Genomic DNA, 15,000 nt, shown 5'->3' with positions numbered 1-15,000 from the left:
AAGGTAGAACTCGATCACGCTGAGTCCTACTGATTCTGCCAGAGAACTCGCATGTCTGCAGAACATCCCGCCACTTATATGATAATTGAGAGGCAGATAATTCAGTTGAGCAAAAAATTGAATCCTCATCGCTGAAACCAACGGAGATCCATTCATTTATCCAATTTACTTAGTTGGAAATTTTAAAAGGATTTAATAAAGATCGCCGCTTATTCTTCTGAAACTTAAAAGTAGCAAGCATGTCTCCCTATTCACTCTGCAGTCCTCGACTGTAACGTGATTGTTTGTAGCCCAAACTGGCAACCTCGTGGAAACCCGAATGGGTGCGGCCCTTTCACTTCGACTTGACCCATTAAACTGTAGTAGTAGTAGTAGTAATTGTTAGAATGTTAGCGGAAACTGTGGGAATGAAAAGGCGGGATGTTTACATTTGGCAGGAAGATAGGGAGGGAGGTAGAACTGTGATTGTCCTAAGCAATCTGTGTTGATCAGATTTACGACTGTCCTTGTTAGCTTAGTTACCACCACATCCACCACCACCACCACTACCACCACAATCATCGACACCACCACCACCACCACCTGACTACACTCACGCAGCAAGGGTATTAAAATGGGAGTCATCCAACGAGAATCGAACCCGAATCAGTAACATCTTATATGCTAATAAATAATCAATATTCTACAGCACATTGACAAATATTTGCTAGAAATGGCAGTTAAATCTTTGCTCACTCATTTGCCCTAAAGTCACGGAAAGGGGAACACACGAACGGGAAAAACCTCGTCTTGATCGAGACTGCACTCCGATCCAAACACCATTAGGGTTGACAGGACAGCGAAGATGATGATGGAGGGTGACAAACAACCTGTTAACCAAACGAGGTTTCCTAGACTGCCAACGGTACAAACGTATGACCACTGTAGGCCAACGCAAGTTCTTAACCAATACACACACGCACACACACACAAATAAGAGTGTAAGTGGGTGAGTATTCCGGTGACAGCTTTTATCATCTTACTGGTTTCAGTCGTTAGACTGCGGCCATGCTGGGGCACCGCATTGCATTTTTAGTCGAATAAATCGACCCTATTTTTAAAGTTTGGCACTTATTCTATCGGTTCTCTTTTGCCGAACCGCTAATTTACTGGGACGTAAACACACCAACGCCGATTGTCAAGCGAGGGGGGAGGGGACAAACGCACATACACAAACAGATATAGATACGACGGGCTTCTTTCAGCTTCCGTGTACCAAATCCGCTCAGAAGGTTTTGATCGGTCAGACGCTCACCCAAAATGCGACACAGCGGGATTGAACCCGGGTCTATGTGGTTAAGAAGCAAACTTCTTACCACAAAGCCACGCCTATATATGTACCCTTACCCTTAAATTAATTCTCAAATAGGATTGTAATACAATGGAACAAGGCTGGACTTCGTAGAATTTCTTTCAAAACACTTTTCATCCAAATGAATTTGCTATAGAAACGGACCCAATGCCAGACAAGCAGGAGAACCCAGTCATGGATGTCAGACAATTTCTGCGACCGCATCACCCCTGACATCTGGCCACCTAACTCCCCAGACTGCACCTTACTTGATTATTATGTGTGGGGCGGAGCTGAACGAGAGACCAACAAAACTTTTTGTGACACGAAAGATGAACTGAAAGCAGAGATTATGGCAGCATTCACCAACTTAAACAAGAAGGCTGCCCAGAAGAGTTGCAGGAGATTCCGAAGTTGCCTGGAGGCCGTGGTTGAAGCCAATGGCGATTTTATTGAATAAATCTACTCTTTAGTATTTCAAGACATTTCTGTGTAATTTTGGTAAATATGTCTGTTAAAATAAGATGTCAGTGTTATTTCCATTTTTGCGTAATTTAGACGATGAGAAAACCAGCTGGTTTCGTGTAGTTTTTCGGCAACACACGACAAGGTTTGAGCATTGAATGACGGCTACAAAACCATTCAACAGGCTTCCACAGTTTCCATTTACTTCGTTTAATGCACAATGCTTGTGTCGAGCCAATATTATGAAAAAAGACCTTGCTTAAAATGTCCCAATACGGAATCGAATGAGCGACTTGAGAGTAGCAAAGCCTTCACCCATCTCTCCAATTATCTTTAATACGTCTTTTAGAAACGACTTCGAAGAACTGACTTCATTCGCGGTTAATGAATTTGCTTAACCTCAAATCAGCTTTGATTAAGCGGAGCTTTTGTAAGAAAACGTTCCAGTCGTACCATTCCATTTGATACTCAGAGTCATAGGGTATCTAGAAGTATATTCACCAATGTAATTTTTTGTGGAGAGTGATTTGAACGAGGCTTCGCTGTCATTTCTAGCAAATTGAACGAGTCTGCTGAATTCATTATTTGTGGCTTGAAAGAAACTATTTTATTCAACATATTCTCCTCTCAGATTCACACACTTATTGCAAAAGTCCTTCTGTTTCTCTAAGCCCTGTAAAAGAACCTGGAAGGTTGGGCCTCCAGCCAGGCCTTTCGCGACACCCTTAAAGCCAGGAACTTTTCAGAGCCCCGCCTCGTACATACACACTCACGTATATATACATATATATATATATATATATATATATATATATGTAAGTTAACTGTAAGTACATCGTATACAGTCGGTCATGTTATACTAGTAACAGAATAGAATAGAATATATCTAGAAGAATAATTTTTAGCGTAAAGGTCTCCATTTGGCCTTCAAAAGGGGACAGTAGGTCCATCCTCAAACTCACAGGCCAACTAATGCTCCCACCTCCCCTCATCTACCTCGCACCTCACACTATCACCCAATTACCTTAGCAAACGTGGTCACCTGTGTTTTGTTTGTTTTTCGTCTGGAGGCGGGGTATGGTGACCAAGGGGGAATCAATCTGCTGCACGCTTTACCACCAAAAAATGAGTGCGCATGGGATATTTGCCAGTAACAGCAGTCAAATCGTCCTCGAAATCACACTCTACAGGGCCTCTGAAAAGAATTTTATCACGGGATATCTTCGGGTCGGGATTTTAACCCCCTGTAAATGCCAGTCTTTAATATATATACAAACGTTTTGTGAGGTTCCAAGAAATTCCTGCACCAACGCACAACGCAGCCCGCCTTGTTTTATAATAAAAATAAAATTGAAACAAGTACAATGCTACTTTGGCTGAAAATTTGGGGGGAAGGAAGACCCCAGTGCGTAACTGGTACTTATTTAATCGACCCCGAAAGGATGAAAGGCAAAATCAACCTCGGCGGAACTTGAACTCGGAACGTAGCGGCAGACGAAATACCGCTCAGCATTTCGCCCGGCGTGCTAACGTCTCTGCCATCTCGCTGCCTTACTTTAGCTGAAATAATAAAGATGGAATAAAGTTCATTTGTCTGTTCATCTCATCAAGCAGACCTTGGGCTAAACAGCACTTACTGGTTCTTAATGTTATCAAACACGAAAAAAATAAACAGCAAATCGACTCTGGCGGGAATTGAACTCAAAATGCAAATAGGCAGAACGGATTAATTAATTATTCAACCAGTGCTATAAGGAGGGCGTATATTATAATGATAATTTCAAATTTTAGCCACAAGGGCAGCTTGCTGGAGGGAATTAAGTCGATTACATCGAGCCTAGTGTCTCATAGGTACTTAATTTATCGACCCCGAAAGGATGAAAGGCAAAGTCGACCTCGGCGGAATTTGAACTCAGAACGTAGCGACGGACGAAATACCGCTAAGCATTCCGTCCGGCATGCTAACGATTCTGCCAGCTCGCCGCTTTAGGGATGCATTAGAATAGAAAATAATCATTCCTAATAACGGGACAGGGCCAAATCGAAAGGGTTCATGGGTTTTTACCCTTTACATCTATAGAAAAGGGTCACCTTTAATATAAATGAAGTTTCCCACGGTTGCCAAACTTTTCTAGTTTCATTTCACGATTAAAAGAAATTTGTAACTGAGTGACACTTTTAAGATGTCGAAGCCAGCTCATGGATCCATGTCCCTAGGGATCTGTGAACCCTACGTTAGGGACCGCCGCCGGCTATAGCTGATCATATTGACTCGCCCTGACACGCTGGACTCATAGGACTGGTTACCCAGTTTCAAAGGCGAATAAGCAATCGAGATCCCAACATTACCCTTGAATGGGACACCAATCCATTACAGGGTTACTCGTTTACAGCTGAATCGACTGGGGCAATTAGAAATGAAGTGTTTTGCTCAAAAAACACAATGCGTCGCCCAAGAAAAGAAACTCCGATCTTGCGATTGTATCACGTGCCGTCACCCCTCCCCATCCGACTCTTCACAAATACTCTATTTTATCGACCCCGAAAGGTAAAGTCAACCATAACTAGATTTGATCTCGGATGCTAGAAATATAATTAAACACGACCAGTCACTTTAACAATCCTGTCAGTCCACTGCCCTTCATTGCTGCTTTTTAGAAATAAGATAGGTTTGAACGATTTCTTATATTTCTAATAATGATTTATTATTAAACGAGGCCAGCTATGTCAACGTCAGAACAAGAAATCAATCAAATCGATTACAATATTTCACTGGTACTTACTTTATCGATCTTGGAATGATAAAAGGTAAACAAACGATGACGTTTTTTTTTCCATTGGCCACAAAGACAGTCGATGAGGACAAGACTCATGTGAAGTGTACAGGACGTGTGTTGATGGAGTAAAAAGAAAAGATCGATAGCAAATAGAATGCTTCTGATATCAGCCCAAGGTCAGCCATTTTGAAGGGAGGGACAAATCAATTACGTCAGTCCCAATATTTAACTGGTATTTTATCGATTCGGATTGGATGAAAGGCAAAGTCGACCTCAACTGAATAATAAATTGAGGAAATTCGAGTCAGCCCCATATCCAAGTCCAGATTACCTGACACAGAACTGAGTTTAACTTTTACGTGGTCGTTCGAGCAGCGAGAAATAGCTGTTAAATCTCCCTTAAATTTCATTCTACTATCTTAAAAAGGAAAGGCACAAAGGATACCATATTTGAATAAGACGAGGTGGCTGCGGTTGGAATGTCCGATTATAGGTCTCCTCTGCCAGTGTCCATTAGCAACAGCAGTGTTACTTAAGGGCTTCCATCACCTGACAGTCACAAAAATTACAGTAAACTCAATCACAACAATTGCGTTAATCTCCAGATTCTACATGGTCGCTCAACCTGCTAAAAATAACAGCCAAATCGAATCACATCTTACTGTCTTACAACAGGACATGTTCGATAAAGCAGTCTTGGCTTTCTTGTACACTAGAAAAAGACGGGATGGTCATGGTAGGATCGTAAGTCTGTTCGATCAATGTTGATCTAGAGCGAAACAACATCCCAGAACATGCTAAAAACAGCAGTCAAATGCCCACCCTATTGATTTTTCAATAAAAACGGAAGGACATATTCGATAATGCCTTTGGGAAGAAAAAAAAAAACCCAACAAACGAAATGGTAATGGTTGGAAAGACTGATTCTAGAATCTACAAATAGCAACATACAATGCAGTCGTTATGATGTCCCAGTATAACTTTGAAATTCTGAAATTCAATTTCCGTCTGTCTGTCTCTCTCATATGTTTGTCATTTGACTGTGGCCATGATGGAGCACCGCCTGAAAGGGTTTTTTAGTCGAAGAAATCGATCCCAGCACTTATTCTTTATAAGTCTGGTACTTATTGCATCGGTGCCTTTTGCCGAACCGCTAAGTTAAAGAGACATAAGCACACAAGCATCGGTTGTCAGACACATAAACATATACGACGGGCTTCTTTCAGTTTCATATGTGTGTGTGTGTGTGTGTGTGTGTGTGTAAGGTTCAAGAGGAACAAACGAGTTGATATACTCTTTTACTTGTTTCAGTCATTTGACTGCGGCCATGCTGGAGCACCGCCTTTAGTCGAGCAAATCGACCCCGGAACTTATTCTTTGTAAGCCTAGTACTTATTCTATCGGTCTCTTTTGCCGAACCGCTAAGTGACGGAGACATAAACACACCAGCATCGGTTGTCAAACACAGACACACAAACATATATATACATATATACAACGGGCTTCTTTCAGTTTCCGTCTACTAAATCCACTCACAGGGCTTTGGTCGGCCCGCGGCTATAGTAGAAGACACTTGCCCAAGATGCCACGCAGTGGGACTGAACCCGGAACCATATGGTTGGTAAGCAAGCTACTTACTGCGCATCTATCTATCTATCTATCTATATATATATAATTAAAAAATAGGGTAAAAAATCATATATTAATTAATATCGATTAATTACCAGGAAGCTAGCACATTTAAAGAATCAAAGAGATTCAGAAACAGAGATTCTAGCACATTGAATGTCCACGTTAGTGGTCAACGTTATATATATATATATATGTATATATATATATATATATATATATATATATATATATATATATATATATATATATATATATATATATATATATATAATTCAAGGTAGAAAATGCTAAAATAATTTTATAAAAAACATTTCAGTACCGGTTTCGATCATTGAGACTTTTTTCAACTGTAAGTATGGAAGACAATTAAATTTTGGAAAAATTACAAAGTTTTTTTAAAAGAATATTTGCAGAGTATTCAAATACAAGGGCTATTTTCCCTATCTCTGTCTCTCTTGTTTATTCATGCGGGTTCGAGGTCGTTGTGAATTCTTGCGGTAGAATTAATCTCCAAGGATTTAGAAACGTCATCCATCGGTTTTATTGTCATCAACGAAAACACTTATTGCTGTTTATGAATTTTCAATAAAGTCACTAATTAATTAACCTATATTTTATGGGGACATGTGAAGTCTGTTTTTAATTTAACAAAACCTTGCTCTATAAATAGCTTGTGCGGTTCGAATGGGGATGAGTTGGGGCAGATCTACAGAAAAATCATCTGGAATAAATTCATTATTTATTTAATGACAGCAGCCATAGTGAAAATAAAACAAACTCCAGAATAAAAAAAAATACAATTCTTTCATTTATTTTATATTTTGAATTAGTTTTAGTGTTTAGGGAACTAAAGTTAAATTACAAAGTGTATAAGACCGTGCGTATAATATGAGAATAACACATACATACACACACAAATGTATATGTATGTATACACACACTGTATATATATATATATATATATATATATATACATATATATAAAGATATGTATGCATATATATATATATATATATATATATATATACATATATATAAAGATATGTATGCATATATATATATATATATATATATATATATATATATATATATAGTCTACACACACACACACACACACACACACACACACATATATATATATTATTTTGTTTAAAAGAGTTCCAACTCTGTCTGTTTTTTATGTTTTATTTATATTCTTGTAAAATTAATGTGGGATATAGAATATGGAATATACAATATATAATATAAAAATGGATGGTACAATGAAATAAAGTATTGAATGTCTTATTGAATATATGGAATATGCCTTATTGAATAGATGAAATATTGAGTGTTCAATATAAAGGATTAAATATATAAAGGCAAATACGTATTTTCTATACCTTGTGGTATTTCATCATGGCCGGTATGACAGACTTTAACAGAAAATACGTATTCGCCTTTATATATTTAATCCTTCATATTGAAAACTCAATATTTCATCTATTCAATAAGACATATTCCATATATTCAATAAGACATTCAATACTTTATTTCATTGTACCATCCATTTTTATTTTATATTATATATTGTATATTATATATTGTATATTCCATATTCTATATCCCACATTAATTTTACAAGAATATAAATAAAACATAAAAAACAGAGAGTTGGAACTCTTAAACAAAATAATATATTCCTCTATACACAATCATACAAAACCCCTTTTTTTGTATTTATTTTTACTCACACACACACACACACACATATATATGTCTACATATATATATCTATATATTTATATATATATATATATATATGTCTACACATACACACACACACACACACACACACACACACACACATATATATATATATATATATACACACACACACACAAATATGTAGGAGAGGCTGTGTGTTTAGTAGCTTGCTTACCAGCCACATGGTTCCGGGTTCAGTTCCACTTCGTGGCACCTTGGGCAATTGTCTTCTACTATAGCCTCGGGCCGACCAAAGCCTTGTGTGTGGATTTGGTAGATGGAAACTGAAAGAAACCCGTCGTATATATATGTGTGTGTGTATGTTTGTCCCCACAACATCGCTTGACAACCGATGCTGGTGTGTTTACGTCCCCGTCATTGGCGGCTCGGCAAGAGAGACCGGTAGAATTATTAATACGCTTACAAAGAATAAGTCCTGGGGTCGATTTGGTCAACTAAATGTGGTGCTCCAGCATGGCCGCAGTCAAATGACAAACAAATAAAAATATATTATGTATGTATAAATATGTTTACATATATATGTATGTAGGCATATACATAAATATATATATATATATATATATATATATATATATATATATATATATATATAAGAATAAAGATGTATATATGTACGTCTCGCCATATCGCGGTTCACCTACTGCGACCTCTGTTATCGCGGATTTTTCTGGCTAATCTATGTAAATTTATATCGCGGGTTTCTGCGGCCGATGGATATTTATATTTTTTTAGATTTTAGTTATTTCTGTAAGCGGTTTTAGCATGACTGGATACTTAAGAAATTCGTTTTGCAGCCTCGTGATTTCGGGTTCAATCCCCCCACTGCTTTGTACCAAGGGCAAAGGTCTTCTGTTATAGTGAATTTGGTAGACGGAAACCGTGAGAAAGCTCGTGCTGTGTGTGTGTGTGTGTGTGTGTGTGTGTGTGTGTGTGTATGTGCGTTGACTGTATGTGTTGCCTGTATGCGCGGGCACCTTGCGTTTGTCCTACCACTGCTTAACAACCGGTGCTGGTTTGATTATGTTCCCGTAAACAAGCAGTTTGGTTAAGTGGCCGATAGAATAAGCACAAGGATTAAAACAATAAGTACCGGGGTCGATTTGCTCGACTAAACCCTTCAAGATAGTGCCCCAGCGTGGCCGTAATCGAACGACTAAAACTAAAGAATAATATATATAATATATATATGTGTACACACACACACACACACACGTCTATATACTAAGAGGGAGGGGGGAGGACAAATCCTACTTCCCCCCGTAAGACATCTTCGAAATGACCGTGCAATGGACAATTGCACATTCGCAGACGAGGGTCTCAGCCGTGGGAAGATGACACTGTCTGTGTGTGTGTGTGCAACAGTGTGTATATGACCGTGTGTGTGTGTGTGTGTGTGTGTGTGTGTGTAACAAAGTGTGTATATGAATGTGTATGCAACAGTGTGTATATGACCGTGTGTGTGTGTGTGTAAAACAAAATGTGTATATGAATGTGTGTGCAACAGTGTGTATATGACCGTGTGTGTGTGTGTGTAAAACAAAGTGTGTATATGAATGTGTGTGCAACAGTGTGTATATGACCGTGTGTGTGTGTGTGTGTAAAACAAAGTGTGTATATGAATGTGTGTGCAACAGTGTGTATATGACCGTGTGTGTGTGTGTGTGTAAAACAAAGTGTGTATATGAATGTGTGTGCAACAGTGTGTATATGACTGTGACAGAAATATAGCAGAGTGCGCCATAGAACACGTGTCCATATGACTGTAGACGTGTGTGTATATGCATACGTGCGTGTCTATGTGTATGTGTGCGTTTGTGACAGTACAATGTGTGTGTGTGTGACAGTACAATGTGTGTGTGTGTGTGTGTGACAGTACAATGTGTGTGTGTGTGTGTGTGTGACAGTACAATGTGTGTGTGCGTGTGTGACAGTACAATGTGTGTGTGTGTGTGTGACAGTACAATGTGTGTGTGTGTGTGTGTGTGTGAGACAGTACAATGTGTGTGTGTGTGAGAGTGACAGTACAATGTGTGTGTGTGTGAGAGTGACAGTACAATGTGTGTGTGTGTGAGAGAGAGAGAGAGAAAGAGAGAGAGAAAGAGAGAGAGAGAGAGAGAGAGAGAGAGAGAGACTGTATTACACATATGTATGCATGTGGTTTTCGGTGATTTTGTTTAACCCCAGGTCAACACTGAACAGATCTGCAATAAGACAGTCAAACTACGACCCCACCACCACCACCATCATTATGCAATGTGTCCTTTATTTAAAGCAACAGCGTGCTGTATGGAGAGGCAAATTTGGTTGCTATTTCTAGCAGGTAGATGGGTCACTAGTTTACCGTGTCGTCGATCTCAGTAGTTGACTGGTATTACATTTCATCGACTTCAGAAGGATGAAAGGCAAACATTGATGGCGCTGTCATTTGACAAGGCGCCGTAAGTAAACAGCGGCGCTCAACCGATTGTTAACCCATTCAAAACAACAACGGTTATTGGGGGAAGACATGAGAAAAAGTACGAGTACAGGGGGTGAAGTACTTAAAAAAAAAATGAGGGGGTGGGTGCGGAGTTGTATTTACACAAAATAAACAATTATTTGGTTCAAGGTCAGTAATCCGGTGGTGGGGGGTGAGGGGGTCGATTATCCTTTATCTTTTACGTGTTTCAGTCATTAGAATGCGGCCAAACTGGGGCACAACCTTGAAGAATGAATCGATCTCAGTACTTTGTTTTTTTTTTTTTAAAGCCTGGTACTTTTTCTATTAGTAAAAATGGGAGACGTACACAGACCAACACCGGTTGTCAAACGGTGGTGGGGAACGAAGACACACACACACATATATATACATATATATACACACACACACACACATACAAAACTTAAATTGAGGCACCTTGCTAGTCCGGTATAATCTACACAACCCAACAGCATTAAATGAATATCAAAACTCCGTGTACGGGTATTCGTACGGCCGAATGAAATGACACCTGTACATCGTTGTTATATATATATATATATATATATATATATATATATGTAAACACACACACGCATATATACACACACAACGGGCTTCTTTCAGTTTCCGCCTACCAAATCCATTTGGGTCAGCTCGTGGCTACTGTTGAAAACACGTTCCCCAAGATGCCACGCAATAGGACTGAACCCGTAACTATGTGATTGGGATGCAAGCTTCTTACCACACGGCCTCGCCTGCCCGGTGTGTGCAAGGGTGGTAGTGGTGGTGGTGGGGGGGGGGGGATAGATTTTATCGACCCCAGTATTTTCTTGGTATTCTGCATTTTATTTTATTAATCGTGGAAGGACGAAAGGTAAACCGGAAATAGACGGGATTTGAACTCTAAGCGTCAAGAACCGAGACAAATGCCTAAGAAGAATGATTCATCCAAACACAGCCGCAGGTGATTGCCCCAGGGTGACGTGGACGGAAGAAAGGAAAAGAACAAACGATCAGGCTGGAGGGTGGGTGAACACGGAGCGACAATGATTCCTTTATCAATGGTTACAGGGGTAGACATCGAGAAATAAGTCAGGGTAAGTTGTGACCGCCTGAGAAATTAACTTCACCCGACAATACCGGAAATCAACATGGGGAAAGCTGTGTATGGTTGTTGGAAGTGCAATAAAATAGCAGTTAAATCTCCCTCAAATTACACGACACGTTGAATTCTGTGGTCCTGGGTATGTAGGAAGGAAAAAGAAGAGACGGTCACAGCTGGAAAGCCTCTTATTACGGGTCTACTTGATTAAAGATTTAAATGAAGTCCCAACAAGAGTTTGTATGTTGTTCAAACTGCTAAAAATAGCAGCCACATCTCTTCCCTCAATGATAATAATGGTTTCGAATTTTGCCACAAGGGCAGCAGTCTTGGGGAAGGAGATGAGTCGATTACATCCACCCCAGTGAGTAACTGGTACTTACTTTATCGATCCCAAAAGGATGAAAGGCAAAGTCGACCTCGGCGGAATTTGAACTCGATCCGATGTCGACTTTCATTCTTTCGGGGTCGATAAAGTAAGTACCAAATAATAATAGGGGAAAAAAAGCATACGACCATACTAACTCTGCCTAAGGAAAGAAAATAGTCTAGAAATAGGCGTGGCCGTGTGGTCAGAAGTTTGCTTCCCAACCACATGGTTCAGTCCCACGGTGTGGTACATTGGGCAATGTCTTCTACTATAAACTTAGGCCGACCAAAGTTTTATGAAGGAAGCCCGTCGTGTATATGTATATATGTGTTATATATATATATATATATATATATATATATATATATATATATATATATATATGTACGGGTGTGTATCTTTGTGCATGTATTTGTCCCCCGCCACCGATTGACAACCGGTGTTGGTGTGTATACGTCCCTGTAACTTAGCGGTTCAGCAAAGGCGTCTGATAGAATAAGTACCAAGCTTTACAAAAGATAACTACAGGGGTTCAGTTCATTCGACTAAAATTCTTCAAGGCGGTGCCCCAGCATGGCCGCAGTGCAATGATTGCAACAAGTAACATTGACAGAAAACTCCTGAACGGACATGAGGCTCAACAACAACAGCAGGAACAACAATTAATTCGCTGGATTTGTTACGAAACACTGATTCAAATTTCCTTTCAAATCAAAAACTGACATTTAAAAAACTAAGAGAAGAGAGGAATTGTTTCTATGGAAGTCCGAAGAAACCTCATAACTGAAAAACAACAAAGTTAACAGAAAGGATGGTCATATGTGGAATGGCTTTGACTCAGTACCAGAATTATTTGGGGGTTTAAAACAGTAACTGAAGTCGCAACAGAAAATAATATGCGTGAAAAGCAGCCGTGTCGATCACGGATGTGATCCAGTAGAGAAAGAAATGTTGTTGACGATTACATTTTATACACAAAAACACAAAAATGAAGCGAAGAAATTCAGAAAATTACTCACGTGTATAATATATATACATACATATATATATATTATATATGTACGGTGTATATAATAAGTATGAAAGAAATTTCCCACGTATGTTTAAGGCTCTCTGGTTAAATAAACGATAAATGCACAGAAGAAGAAATCCAAATGAACTTTGACACACTAAATATCACTGCTAGTATCGATTCGTTAGTGTATACATGAGTGGTTATATATTATATATATTATATATATAAATGTCTAGATGTACGGAGAGAGAAGAGTGATGTGAACGCGTGCTATTTGTTGAGTTGCAGGTGCGTTTAGTTAACGTTTAATCAAATGTGTGGTTGCTAACGAAATAAATCCACGTTTATGTGTGTGTATATATACATGTATATATGTGTTTAGGGATATGTATGTGTGTTTATGTATATAATCTAATACGCATCAGTTGCTTTCTCAAAGTAGATTACAACGAACGTATAACTCCTGGCATGTGTTATTTTCGTTGTAGATGTGTGTTACTGAGATCTCTTTATGTATGTACAATATAGAAGAGAAGCATCTATGTGTGCATGTGTGTGTGTGTATATACATACATACATATATATATATATATATATATATATATATATATATATAGGCACAGTTTGTTCTGGGTAAATGTGTGTGGTGGATGTATGTTTAGTGCGTGTAACTAGAAAGGCACTTAAAGTGTGAGTGAGAGAGAATCGTAGTGAATGAAGGAGATATGACTGTCTGGTTGGTTGCACGGTTGGTTGGCTGGCTGGCTGGTGTTTGGTTGGCTGGCCGGCTGGCTGGCTGGCTGCTCATTATACACTCTTAAGTACTAAGTTTCAAGTTTTCACTGCGTATGTCTACACACACACACACACACACATTTCTATATACACGCGTTTCTATCTGATTACAGTTCATTTACAAATGTATCCATATATTTTTACGTGTGCGTGTACGTATATGTATAAATATGAATTTATGTAATATATGTTATATATATATATGTCATATATATATGTTATATATATATATATATCAAGGTTGTTCGTAATTTACGACCGAAAGGCACTAAGTTTCCTCGTTCCTAAAATAACGGCGGTATAATATATATATATATATATATATATATATATATATTATATACATTTACAAAATACATATATATTCCTGCATATACACACGTATGTACACACTTACAAAGATACATAGAACATACACACAAACACACACACACATATATACATATATATATACACACATATATTCATATACATACATGTACACACATAGATACACACACGTTCACACTAACAGGCCTTCTCACACACACACACACACACACACACACACACACTCACATACTTACCCCTGTATAATTATTAAGTAGATTGTGAGTGTAGCACTGTAAAATGCTTGAAAAACTCAGTCTTACCCAGTTACAATGGTCCCAGTTTCGATCCCGTTAGGTAACCTGAGCCAAATTCTTTTACCGAGGGGTTCAGGCTGACAAATACTTTGTGAATAAAACTTGTTGGACGTAAATTGCTTTAATTGAACGAACAGGGACATCAAGACGGGACAGGTGGTCACTGGTTAAAATGACGAGCAATATTTGTTTCGAGATGTTTACATTCTGAGTTCAAATCCTGCCATGAACTTAACTCTGTGTGTGCGCGCGCGCGCGCGTGTGTGTGTGTGTGTATGTGTGTGTGGTGTGTGTGTGTGTGTGTGCGTTATGAACGTTTAATTGAATTTATTATTTTAATAAACGGAAAATCAACTGATTGGAAAATTCAATACAGTATGTAGAATAAAGTTTATTTGAAGTTGGTGCTGATTGGGACTTCAAAGTGCTACTGAACGCTTATTTGGTTTTCTTGGTTTGGTCTTTGCGCTGCTGTCATGCTGTAGCATCGCCTTAAAGAGTTGAGTCGAACTAATCGACCACTAGACGTACTTTTAAAGTGCTTATTGTGATACAGTGGCCTGTTTTGGCGGAACCGTTAAGTTACGGAGACGTAAACAAACCAACACCAGTCGTTAAGCGTTGGTGGGGACAAACACAAACATAAAAGCGCGCACACAC

At 38.8% G+C, this 15,000-nt stretch overlaps 1 protein-coding gene across 6 annotated transcripts in view; it reads right to left on the bottom strand.

Moving 5' to 3' along the window:
- Positions 1 to 15,000, bottom strand: part of LOC106871242 (polypeptide N-acetylgalactosaminyltransferase 5) — a 598,066-nt gene that overhangs the window by 107,917 nt on the left and 475,149 nt on the right. For 3 of the 6 annotated variants that reach the window (XM_089343482.1, XM_089343479.1, XM_052977285.2), the window contains exon 1: positions 12,924 to 13,486. The exons of 2 other annotated variants lie outside the window; for them this stretch is intronic. The gene's annotated coding sequence lies outside the window, so the exon portion shown is untranslated. Of the gene's footprint in view, positions 1 to 12,923; positions 13,488 to 15,000 lie in introns of those variants that run through there. One more of the 6 variants, XM_052977287.2, reaches the window with a different exon arrangement.

Source organism: Octopus bimaculoides, chromosome 27, assembly GCF_046866305.1.
Source record: "Octopus bimaculoides isolate indiv1 chromosome 27, ASM4686630v1, whole genome shotgun sequence".
Lineage (NCBI taxonomy): Eukaryota > Metazoa > Mollusca > Cephalopoda > Octopoda > Octopodidae > Octopus > Octopus bimaculoides.
The sequence above is the reverse complement of the archived record's forward strand: the minus strand, read 5'-3'. Positions and strand labels throughout refer to the sequence as shown.